A 13,179-nucleotide genomic window follows, 5' to 3' on the forward strand; every position below is an offset into this window, starting at 1 on the left:
TGTTTTAATTTCCCCCTCATCTTTGAAGGGCAATTTTGCTGGATATAGAATTTTTGGTTTGCAGTTTTTCTGTTTTAGAATCTTAAATATATCACACCTCTGTCTTCTCTCCTTCATGGTTTTTGCTGAGAAATCTACACATAGTCTTATTGGGCTTCCCTTGTATGTGATGGATTGCTTTTCTCTTGCTGCTTTTGAAATTCTCTATTTCTCTTTGACATCTGATTCTGATTAGTGTATTGGAATATGTCTATTTGGATCTATTCTGTTTGGTGTATGCTGCACTTCTTGGATCTATAATTTTAAGTGTTTCATAAGAGTTGGGAGATTTCCAGTGATAATTTCCTCCATTAGTTTTTCACCTCCTTTTCCCTTCTCTTTTCCTTCTGGGACACCCACAACACATATATTTGTGTGCTTCATGTTGTCATTCAATTCCCTGAATCCTTGCTCATTTATCTTTCCATTATTTTCCCTATATGTTCTTTTGCTTGTTGGATTTCAGTTGTCCCATCCTCCAGTTCAATAATCCTATCTTCTTCTGCCTCTTGAAATCTGACATTATAGGTTTCCTCTTTTTTTTCATCTCTTTTATTGTGCCTTTCATTCCCATAAGTTCTGTGATTTGTTTTTTGAGGCTTTCGATTTCTTCTTTTTGTTCATTCCTTGCCTTCTTTATATCCACCCTCAATTCACTGATTTAATGTTTGATGAGGTTTTCCATGTCTGTTCAAACATTTTGAATTAATTGTTTCAACTCCTGTATATCATTTGAATTGTTGGCTTGTTCCTTTGACTAGGGCCATATCTTCAATTTTCCTAGTGTGATTCATTATTTTTTGCTGGTGTCTAAGCATTTAATTTCCTTAATTAGTTTATTCTGAAGATTGTTTTCACTTTTTTTGCCTAGGATGTTCTTGCTGGAAGACTTTGTTGTCTATCTATTCTTTGACATTCAGTTCAGTTTATTCTAGACCTATAGCTTAGGTTTTGTTTAACAGATCAGAGTTTTTCAGTTCTTCTTTTCTTGTTTCTTGCCCTGTCTGTATGGTGCCTTTTTTCCACCCCTTAGTGGGGTCTACTTAGGTATTATAGGCCCCTGTCAGATTTTCCCAGACCAAACTGGCCTCCTCTCAGGAGGAAAGAGTCGCCTGCTTCAGTTTTCTCTGAGGGTGAGACCCAGCAGGATGAAAGACTATCCTAGGAAGCCTCTAGACTCTGTGTTTTTCCTATCCTGCCCTATATGTAGAGCTTGTCTGCCTGCAGATCCCACTAACATAAGGTGATGTGGTTCCTTTAACTTCAGCTGACTCTCCCTGCTACGAGCATGGTGGAGACAGAGGAGAGGCTGGCTTTAATTGCTTCAGTTTTCCAGACCCTGGGGTCTGAGTTCTTGAGGGAGGGATTCCACCTGAGCTGGACCCCACCCCTCTCCTGGGGAAGGCACAGCTTCCATTACAAGCTCTCTGACAAGCTTAATTCCACCCCCTGCCTGGGGCAGTTGGAGCCTGAGAAGCCTTGCAGTTGTATCAAAGAGCAATCAAGCCATAGAAATATAGCCACACACACACAAATCCTTTTCAGAGCAGGACCCCCATTCCTTGGGTTTGCCAATTAACAGCTTTATTTGGTATGTTGCTCTGTGTATCTTCAGGTCCTATGTGCCCCCTCCTTTCCTTCAGGACCCTGACCCTCAACTATTTTGTGCTGTACAATAAAACAAAACCCTCTTTTTCTTTTTCCCCATCAGCCTTACCCCCTCTGCACCAGGGCAAACCCCAGCAACCTCAGCTTTTGTGCGAAGTTCAGCTGAGATGGGGGCCTATTTTTAGTATTCAGAATTTGTTAATTATTTCCACAAATTGGAGTTTGGTTGAGCTCAGCCCCTTGCTGTTAGTAAAGTCTCTTTCCTTTCCCCTCTAAAAAGCAGCCTGTGGGGGAGGGACTCCAGCTTCTGTAGCTTAGGGGACTCATGGTTCTGGATGGGCTTGCGGTCCAGCTTTTCCAGTCTGGGGTACGCTGTGTGTCTGGTCACTGATGTGGCCCCAACAGTTGTTCTGTACTGTTTCTGGCTATTTACTAGCTGCTCTGGAGGACAAACTAAATCCCACACCTCACTAAACCACCATCTTGGCTCCAAAGGGATCATTTTAAAACATAAATTAGGTCATGTCACCTATTGGGAAAACATAATTTTTAAAAATCTCCCTACTGAGAAAATTTCTCCACAAAGGTAGAAGAGAAAGAAAAACAATTTTATTATTTTAGAAGCATTAAACCAGAAGGTGATTCACTGGCAATTCACAAAGAGATTACAAAAAACAGAAAAAAAGCTCACCTTTTTTGAATGGATACAATATACTGCATATATGTTCTCAAGATATCTTTATGACCTGCAATAGGTTTGCAATTTGGAGTCAAAAGCCGTCTGAAGTTATGCTTATTTCTTCCCAGGAATCTGTGAGATAAATGCACTGTCATCCTTGATGAATTACCTTTCAAATAAATGGCTTGAGAAAATATTTCTTGGGTTGTAAAATTTGCAAGTGCCCTTTTGAACCTATGAAGAAAAGATTTAGATACATTTCAAAGGGACAGAGAAAGAAATTACAATTATAATTTTCCTAAAATAAATACTGAAAGAGGAAGGAGGAATGAGGAAGTCTCCCTTTTTGCACCAGGGAAAATTAATTCCTTTTTTCTTTTATTGATTTGTATTTACCCTTACACACTCCCTGCTTAAAACCCTCTACTGGTTTCCCATTGCACATAGACTAACATCCATGACCCTGAACTGGCTTACACAGTGTTACATGTATTGGCAACCACTACTCTCTTCCTAGATACCTAGCTCCACCACCTTGGCCTCCTTTCTATTTCTAGACAGCAGACCAAATTCATTCCTGCACTACAGCTTTTGCTCCGCCATTTCCTCTGCTTGGCATGCTTGCCACTGACCTTTGCATGGCTGGTTTCTTCATGCCTTTCAGATATAATATTAAATTTTACTTCTGCAGAGGTAATCTCCGACTCTTTTCTATAAAGTAGCCATCCAGTCTTTCCCTACCATATTGTTCCGCTTCAAATCTCTTTTTATTACCAGGTAATCCTCTTCTTGCTTTTTTGGTTTGTTTCTTGTAGCTGTCCCTAGAATGCAAGCTCCATGAAAGCAAGGACTTCATGTGTCTTGTTCATTGCTGTGTTGGGATTGATGCCTGGCATGGAGTAAACACAAAATAAATACCTACTGAATAAATTTTTTTTAATGAATGAAAGAAGATGGTTGTCACTCCAGAGTTGGTGAGATTAATCTTGTATCCATTATAGAGGCTCCTCATTCATTCATTCTTATAAATAATGTATTGTGTTTCTGTTATATGCCAGGAACTACATTAGTAAACAAGATGATATAATTAAATCCTTATCTTCCTGAAATGCAGGTTTTCTCTACTCAAGAATGAGGACTATGGTCAAGAATATGTTTATAATGTGATGTGCTAGAGGTGCTAGGTGTTTTGTATGCAGAAGTTGGCTGGAGATGACCAAAGAAAGCAGATGAGACTACACTTGAATAGTTGTAACTAAAAAGTTAGGATTTAAGGGATAGTTATGATTACCGAATTATTATACAAATATTCCTTCTTAGTTTCTGATATATTGGAGGAATGTACCTGAAATCTTTAAATTGTAATTCAGCTGCCTTGATCTCTGAAAATGATTGTATAGCCTTTATCTTCTGTCCCTGTGATTTGTAAAAGCCTTTGAACCACGTTCAACTTGTACCCATTTATCCAGTTTTTTGTCTTTAGAGTCTTGTGATAATAAAGACAACCCCTAATGTTTATTGATGAAGGGTCTTGGGTCAGTCCAGAACTAACCTACCCTAAGTCCACAGTTGTCTTGAGAACCGAAACTGGATTTAACCAAAATGGGCCCACCTAACATGTGAGTAGCATAGACTTTAACCTACAAGTCACCTATACCTCATTATGATACTAAAAATCATGCCCATCATCATATTAAGTCTGCCATTTTCTCACATACCTTCTGTAACTAAGCATGTAATCCATCTGCTCATGCTTAATAATTAAGTTGCCTCTAATCACATCATCTGGGGCCACTGTGCTCATTATTCTAAACCCTCCCATCCTTTAATGCTATAAAACTGTCATAATTACTGCAGTTCAAGGAGAAAGATTTCGGGCCAATTTTGGGCTTCCTGTATTCCTGCTTTGTGCCTAGCAAAAAGCTTTTTCTCTCTTTGAAATCCCAGTGTCTCAGGAATTAGTCATTTGAGCTCACAGGCAAAAGAATCTACTGCTTTTTCACGGTAACATATTGAAGAATGAATTCTCCAAATGGAAGGAGAGGACAAGCACCAAGAGTTGAAAAGAAGACAAAATTTCAGGGAAGGTAGAAAATATAGACTGCTATCAAAACATGGAAGGTCATAATTAGCAATTTGAATATGGAGGAATTTATCCTGGAGGAATTATCCTGGAGAAATTTAAGAAGTCAGATTTCACTAAAGGATTTTTAAGAAGATGTAGGGACCCACGGCCAGGCATGGCCCCTCCTCCATTTTGTGACCAAGTCACTGTATGCAGCCAGTGACCCAGCACAGACATTAAAGGTCAAAGAATGTAAAATTCCAACCCCACTGATCATTGTTGATAAGCAACTTCCTGGAGACTCCGAAACCCTGTTGCAACCAAATCTTGTGGGTCTCTGTTAAACTTCATAAGCCAGCCTCTTGGCATGCCCCTTCTCTCTTGGTTTTGGGCAAAACACAGACTTCCATTTCTCAGATGGCCACCATTGAGTAAAATTATTCTCCTATTGTGAATCCCTAATTAAAACTCATGGGTAATTTTCTGTCTGGTGTGTTCTTTAGTTTTAGGATTGTGCTGGGCTGGAACAGAAGAGATGGACACTCTGTGTCTTGCATCTAAAAAGACCATTTTTCTAACAGAGTAATAAATGAATTAAATGGAGAAAATGAACACAGAGAGATCCATATGGAATTTATTAGAATAGTCTGATGATTACTACTGGACTAAGGTAAGGGCTGAGACAATGGAGAAGAAAAATAGATTTCAGAGATTTTTAGGGAGTGAAATTAATAGGATTTGATAGTCAATTAGGGCTAGTCAAGCCTAAACCTATCCTTGTGAGGATAGAATTGATATCTTGTCAATGTTGTATGCCTTAACAAAAAGTATCTGAGTCAGTCAAAGGAAGGAAAGAAAGGTGGAAGGAAGAAGGGAGAAAAAGAAAGGAAAAAGAAAAGAAAGGAAGAAAGAAAGAGAGGGAGGAAAATTAGAAGATTACACCTAATTTCCAGTATGAATAATTGGGTGAGTATGGATGCCATTATCAATATGTAGGCACAAGCAGAGAAGTTGGCTGAGGAAGAGATGGTATATTCTATTCAGGAAATAATGAATTTATAGCACTTACTGGATAGCAAAGTAGATACATCTGATAGGCTTGGATTATGAGTCTGAAACTTGAGAGAAAAGCTGAATATAGGCAGCAGCTAATAGTCTACAAAAGAGTAAAATCATTTAGGGAGAATGTGTAGAGGGGAGAAGAGTGAGCCATGAACACAATCCTGGATAATATGAATATTTATTGGGTAGGTAGAAATTGGAGAGTCCCATCAGAAGACTAAGAAACTGCAAACAGATAGGAAGAGGATCAGACATTACTATTAAGCAATAATAATAACAATAATCGAAGCAGCAGCAATAATGATAGTAGCTGCCATTAATGATAAGTTTGCAAAGAGCTATACACAAAAGTGATAAAACTCAATCCTGGGGCTGCAAGAGTAGTTCAGTCGTAGAATTTTCGCCGGTCATGTGGGAGACCCGGGTTCAATTTCCAGTCCATGCACTTTCCCAAAAAAACAAACAAACAAATAATCAAACAAACAAAAATTCAAAAAATTGTGCTGTAATAACGGAATACTCATACGGAGAAAGAATGAAATGTGACCCCTGCCATACAGCATACATAAAAACAACATTTAATCCTGATAGTCTGATTTTATTTACTGGGTTTTTTGTTTGCTTGTTTTTGGTAATTAGGAGACCAGGTCATGTGCTAAAATGGGGATAGGGATGAAGCACAAAGTTGGGAAATACAGAAGAGGTTTAGAATAGCTACGGTGGAAAAAGGACTAAAAGAAACTTAAACGAGATGTGTGAACATTTTATTGAACAATGGCAACCAAATTAAGACTGGAGGACAGAAATTCCTAATGGTAAAAATCATCATGATTATTTGTGTTATTTTAGGGGGCATAGTTTAGTCTCAGATAAAGCAAGTCTCTGTATTTATATTGGATTGGAGGTTTGGGGTGCAGGTCTGAAGAAAAAATAAGAAATAAAGAATTCATACTTAGTCCTTAATGATCAATAATGAAGCTAGGAAAAAAAACCATGCACAGAACTGTGATAGCCACCAGTAAGATCCCTAATGATACTTTACTCTTAGCATCAACCCCTTGTGTAATCCTTTCTATTCTGTACCAGGGTTGCTCTGTTTGCACAAAGCTTACAAGCAGAAATGATAGGTGCATCACTCCTGAGATTGGGGTATAAAAGACTGGCTTCCATCTTGGGCCAATTCTAGTCTGCTTGCTTTAGACTGGATCACTTGCCATAGTGTAAACCAGCTGTCATGTTGTGAAGAGGATGCTTGAGTACCCTGTGGAAATGCCCAGTGACAAGGAAAAGAGACCTTTAGTCAACAACCAGTGAGGAGGCCAGCCAACAGCCACGTGAGTGAGTTTGGAAGCAAATTCTCCAGTTAAGTGAGCTTTGAGATGACTACAACCTTGGCTAAAAGTTGACCATGCCTTTGAGTGAGCCCCTGAGCCAGAACCATGCAGCTAACTTGCTCCTGGTTTCCTGACCCTCAGAAACAGTGTTAGATAATAAGTGTTGGTTGTTATAAGCTGCTGAATTTGGGGTTAACTTTTATGCAGCAATAGATATCTAATACATACACAGAGCAGAGTGGGGAAATGGAAGTCACTTGTCTAAAAATTAAAATAATCTTTACAAGTTAAACTTTTAAAATTTCAGTTTCATTTTCATGGAGCTAAGAATGGGGGTGGCATGGGGAGGGGCATGCGTTTCTTTTTCCAAAAATTGTTGGGCCCCAAAATGGAAAGAACCAAAGTGTCCATTAAGTGATGAATGTATAAACAAAATGTTGTAAATACATATGATGGAATACTATTCAGCAGTAAGAAGGAATGAAGTCTTGAAGCATGCAACAACATGGATGAACCTTGAGGACATTATAATGAGTGAAAGAAGTCAGACACAAAAGGACAAATATCATTATTACTAATATGAACTAATTATAATATATAAATTCATAGGCCTAAAATCTAGTATATAGATTATGAGGAAATAGAATGAGGCTAGAGAATGAGGAGTAGTTGCTTAATAAAAGCAGAATCTTTAACTAGCTAGAATTTAAATGTTTGCAAATGGATGGAGGTGATTGTAGCACACTGTTGTGAGTATAATTAACACTGCTGAATTTTGTGAAATGTGGTTGATAGGGGAAGGTTAGAGTCAGGTATGTCACCAGAAGGAAAGTTAGAAGTTAAAACATGGGAATGTATAGCAGTGAACCTTGTGGTAGATGATAACTGTGATTAACAATATAAATATTAAAAATAAACATTATAATATATAAAGTTATGTTTGTATATATTTTATATAAATATTTAAAAGTTGTTTTGTGAACTGGAACAAATGTATGACACTATTGCAAGGAATTAATAGAGTGATATATGGGAAAAAATGTACCAGTTGCAAACTATGGACTATAGTTAACAGTAATAGCTTAATGTTCCTTCATCAACAGTGAGAAATGTATCATAACAATGCTAGGGGTCAATGATAGAGGGGGATAATGGATATGGGATGCTTTGAGTATTCTTTTCTTTTTCTTTTTTGAGCAATGAAGATGCAAAATTTATTGTGGTGAATGCATAACTATATGGTGATACTATGAGCTATCGATTATGTACTTTGGATGGATTGTATGATGTGCAAATATGTTTCAATAAAATTGCATTAGAAGAAAAAATTATTGTTCAATCCAGGTGTCAGGTCTCAGAAAAAAAACTTTTAAAATGGACTCCATGAATTGGGGGTCCCTCAGCTCCTTTCCCTCAGCTTCTTTTGCAGAGCCTGATGTATGAGAGACAGAGTAGTTTGTCAGAACCCCAGCAACCAATCAAATCATAAATTAACAAGCTCCCATCCAACCAAGGGATGGCACACCACCTAGAAGGCACCCTTCCCTCCCAACATCACTGTACCTTTAAAACATAGCTCCCAGAGCAAAGAACTGGGGTGATTTTCTCTTTCCTTTGCTGGCTCACCAGGCGGGAGCCATTGTCAGGCTCTCACCTGCTTTCCCCCTTTCATTCTCCCACCTACTTTCTCCCTGATTCTTCACCTCAATAAATCTGTTTAAGTTGACTCGCTGTCCTGAGTAGATTCCTTAACAACTCCGTGCCTGACACCAGGTAGAAGAAGGGAGCAGAGAGGAGAGACACAGGAAAGGAAACAACCTGCAACATAATGTGCGTTATTAGCACCACTGCCAGTTTTATGAAAGAAGTGGCCCTACATATTGTGAGTAGCAGTCAGGAAAATGATTTTTCCCTTCCTTAAGACCTTATATGAGGCTGCAATAGGAAAATACCTTAAAATTCTTTGAGGCCCTTTTGGGTATCTGAAGCTCTACTAGATGTCAGACATACCCTGATTTAGTCTTTACTCTTTCTACTTTGAAAATGTTTTGCCTTCTAGAAAGTGTGTGGGTGAAAAATTGTCTTAATTTTCAACTTAATAAGTCCTGGGTTGTTCATATTTTCTCTGCTTTCTGCTTGCAAAGAAAGCAGTTCCTTCTTTAGACCATCTCCCTTTTACAACATCTTTTCATACAAAGCTAAAAGTTGTTTGACACTTCCAATGTTCTAATTAGCCAGCTCCAATTTTGTAGGTACATTTTCTCTTTTACAAATTAAAGCCTGTAAAAGTTAACAAAAAATCTTTATAGCAACAGCAAAGATCACTGAGTCATTCAATCTTATTCAATTCTGACTCTAACTAGCCAGAGTTAGGCCAGACCCATAGGATTAGGACAATTCTCTACAAGATTGCCCTTCAAGTACCGTTGCGAGTTCAGAGGCCCAGACTGCCCACACTTTTGGAAAATGAGCTACCAATTTGGAGTTTCCCTTCCCCCATCCTCAGGTTTGGTAATTCACTAGAATAACTCACAGAACTCACTAAACACTATACTTATGATTTTATTTTTATTATAGTAAAGGCTAACAATAAGAAGAAACCAATAAAAGAGATTCATAGGCAAAGATCTAGGAGCATCTCAAATGCAAGCTTTCATGCCCTCTCCACTGGGAGCCAGAATGTGTCACCCTCTTGGTGCAGAAAAAATGGATGTTATCAGTCATAGAAGCCCATCCGAGCATCAAATGTCCCAAATTTTTATGAGACTTCATAACAGATATGATTTAACACCGTAAATTTGCAGGTGTGGTTGGCCCTTCCATATCACCATTAACATCAGTTATCAAGTATTGCCTGGGCTCACTAGGAAGGACAAAAGATGCATCTATCACAAGAAATTCCAAAAATTCAGAGGCTGTTTCTACAGGAAATGAGAACAAAGACTAGCCAAGTTTTTTCATTATACTGCATAACTTCAACATTTTTCCAGCCTCCCCTAGTAGTCTTGCCAACTTTGCACCCTCTGCCTGAAGCCACTGTTTTAGGTTTTTGTCACAGCAGCACCCCAATTTCTGATCAGTTATTTACTGCTATCTAACACACCAACCTAAACCACTCTATTATTGTTAAGTGACTTTAAACGATAATAATTTATTTTTTCTCCTGATTCTACAGGTTGGGATTATGAATGGTTCTAGCGGTCATACCTGGGTTTAGGGCTACTGATCACATGGCTGCTTTCAAGTAGAGGCCAGGCTGGGCTGGAAAATTCAAGATTGACTCCCTCATATTTCTGAGACCATATTGCTGGCTGTTGATTGGAGAATATTAATTCCCTGCCATGTGGCCCTTCATTTCAGACAGGCAAACTGGGTGTCTTTGCATCATAATGGTCAAAGCCAACCTAGATTCAAGAGCATGAAGAAATAGACTGTTTATTTATGAAATAAGTAGAAAGGTCACATTGCACAGGTACACCAGAGGCATGATTCATTGAAGGCTATTATTTATATCATAATGACCTCTCATACCCCTTCAGCCTTGGTTGAAAAGACTGTTTTTGATTCTGCCAATACTGAGAAGTTGTCCACACGGCTACCAGCTCCAAAACACTTCCTTTGCTGAAATTCATGCTAGTAAAATGGATATTCTGTTTCCTGTATTTTTTTTTTTTTTTGCCAAATAACTCGTTTCTGTGTTGGTCTCATGTGATAGATTGGATTGGCACAATTTATATCATCTATCTGCACGCAGCAGCAAGGAAGCTGGGAACTGTATTTTTGGATACTTCGTTGTGATGGAAAGGTTTCTACCATGGACAACTATCAAAATATGGAGAGGGTGTCTGTGCTGGTTTGAAAGGATGTATATCCCCTAGAAAAGCCATATTTTAATCTAAATCCCATTTCATAAAGACAGAATAATCCCTATTCAATACTGTATGTTTGAAACTGTAATCAGATCATCTCCCTGGAGATGTGGTTTAATCAAGAGTAGTTGTTAAGCTGGATTAAGTGACAACATGTCTCCACCCATTTGAGTGGGTCTTGATAAGTTTCTGGAGTCCTATAAAAGAGGGAACATTTTGGAGAATGAAAGAGATTCACAGAGAGCATAGCAGAAAGACATAGCCACAAGAAGCAGAGTCCACCAGCCAGCAACCTTTGGAGATGAAAAAGGAATATGCCTCCCAGAGAGCTTCATGAAACAAGAAGCTAGGAGAAGAAGCTTGCAAATGATGCTGTGCTCACCATGTGCCCTCCCAGATGAGAGAGGAACCCTAACCATGTCCACTATATGCCTTTCCAGATGAGAGAGAAACTCTATGTTCGCCATGTGTCTTTCCACTTTAGAGAGAAACCCTGAACCCCCTTGACCCTCTTGAACCAAAGTATCTTTCCCTGGATGCCTTAGATTGGACATTTCAATAGACTTGTTTAACTGGGACATTTTCTTGGCCTTAGAACTGTAAACTAGCAATTTATTAAATTCCCCTTTTTAAAAGCCATTCAGTTTCTGGTATATTGCATTTTAGCAGCTAGCAAACTAGAACAGCGTTCAAAAGGTTCTGGGTATCCTCAAATGACAACTGTCTGCTACCTACTAAGCCATCCTGTAAAATCTAAAAATGTACTATAATCCTCAGTGGTGGTGTTGTGGGGAATAAGGAATAAAGTAGTAAATGGAAGTGAGGCTTATCACACATTTACATGATACTCAAGCAGAAGAAATAACATTATTAAAAACCTGTGCCCAAGACACCTAGGAACTTAGAAGAAAGTGAGTAGGGGTCCATGCATGGCTCGGAGCAGCAGAAAGAGTACAAGATTCCAGATTGACAGCATGCTAGAGGAAGGTCATCCTTGTTAAAAAGATTTTTAGAAAGAATAAAACCATAATTCTCAAATAAATATAAAATGAACATATATCAAAGATTTTTTATTCCAAGACAGCTTTCATAACATTAAAAGAAATTTTATTGAGAAGTCTTTATAAACATAGGTTCCATACATGGTATGCAATCAGTGGCTCACAATGACATCACATAGTTGTGTATTCATCACCATGATCATTTTTTATAACATTTGTGTCACTCCAGAAAAAGAAATAAAAGAAAAAACTCATATATGTCATACCTGTTACTCTTCCCTCTCATTGATCACAAGTATTTCCATCTACCCAATTTATTTTAAACCTAGCCCTCTATTATTTATTTACTTTAGTCCATATTTCAAAGATTTTATTTAACTCTTTTATTAATCAGGTTTCCAGTAAAATGTGATGAAAAAAAAGAAAAGAAAACAGTTCAAATGCTAATCCAAAGAACAGATACAGATATAAGCAATTAGAAATGCTGAAATGAATTTACTTATAGTTGCAAAACTGGCCAATATGTACAGTGCAGTGACCAGTTGCAACTCCAATGAACAATACTCATTTGCATCACTATAGACAACGATGATTTGCTTTACTGTCAGTTTTCCATAACTTATAAACTTGTGAAATAGTTCAAACAATGAAAGACTCAACCCTATAAAATAAGATAATTCAACACTTGCCAACCCCAACAAAAAACATCCCTGCCAATCCTAAAGAACACCTAGGGTAATATATAAGTTTCTACAAAGATTCCATGTACTAGGATAACTTCCCAGAAACCTATAACCTCTAGATGGGTCCCTGGACTAGGTAAGTTTGAAAATTAAATGGGCCAGCCTCACCAGAACATCAACTAGTTCCGTCCCTCTATCCTACATTATTGACAACCTAACCACCCCCATATGAAAAAGCTAGAATGGGTATAGCCCAAATAACCCTAAAGAGTGGGAGAAAGATCAAATGTGATGGTGGAGTTATACAGAGAAGGTAGGGTTTAACAAATGAGTATGATTGCTGAATGATTATATTGGTATTTCTTTTAGTCTCCAGTATCTTAGAACGGCTAGAAGTAAAAACCTAAAATTGTGGAATTGTAACTCATACCAAACTCTGAAATCTGTTGCTTTTTTTGCATATATTTTATTTTTCAAAAAAAGTCAGTTGTGATGATAAAAAAAAAAAAAAAAGAAAATCCCTTCTAGCCTCTAATAGTCTGGAACAGCTAGAAGGAAAAATCTAAAATTTTTATTTTTACTTTTATTATAAACAATGAACAGACATACAGACATTCTTGACATGCAACCATTCATGACAAACAAGCAATCTTGAAAAACAAACATTCTTGACATGGTTACAATCAATGGCTCACAATATCATCACATAGTTGTGTATTCATAACCACCATTTTTTTTTAACATTTGCATCTCTCCAGCAAAAAAAAGAAAAAGAAAAAACTCATACATGCCATACCCCTTACCACTTCCTTTGTTTGTTCACTATTATTATTTCAATC

General features: G+C 37.8%; 1 long non-coding RNA gene across 1 annotated transcript; it reads right to left on the minus strand.

Moving 5' to 3' along the window:
- Nucleotides 1–2,314: 2,314 nt before the first annotated feature.
- LOC143676322 (uncharacterized) lies at nucleotides 2,315–10,165 on the minus strand. Its single transcript, XR_013172004.1, has 3 exons — nucleotides 9,995–10,165; nucleotides 3,101–3,215; nucleotides 2,315–2,560 (listed from the first exon to the last, which is right to left on the minus strand). It is a non-coding gene; the product is annotated as an uncharacterized LOC143676322 (long non-coding RNA).
- Between the last annotated feature and the right edge of the window lie 3,014 nt (nucleotides 10,166–13,179).

This window comes from Tamandua tetradactyla, chromosome 3, assembly GCF_023851605.1.
Source record: "Tamandua tetradactyla isolate mTamTet1 chromosome 3, mTamTet1.pri, whole genome shotgun sequence".
Lineage (NCBI taxonomy): Eukaryota > Metazoa > Chordata > Mammalia > Pilosa > Myrmecophagidae > Tamandua > Tamandua tetradactyla.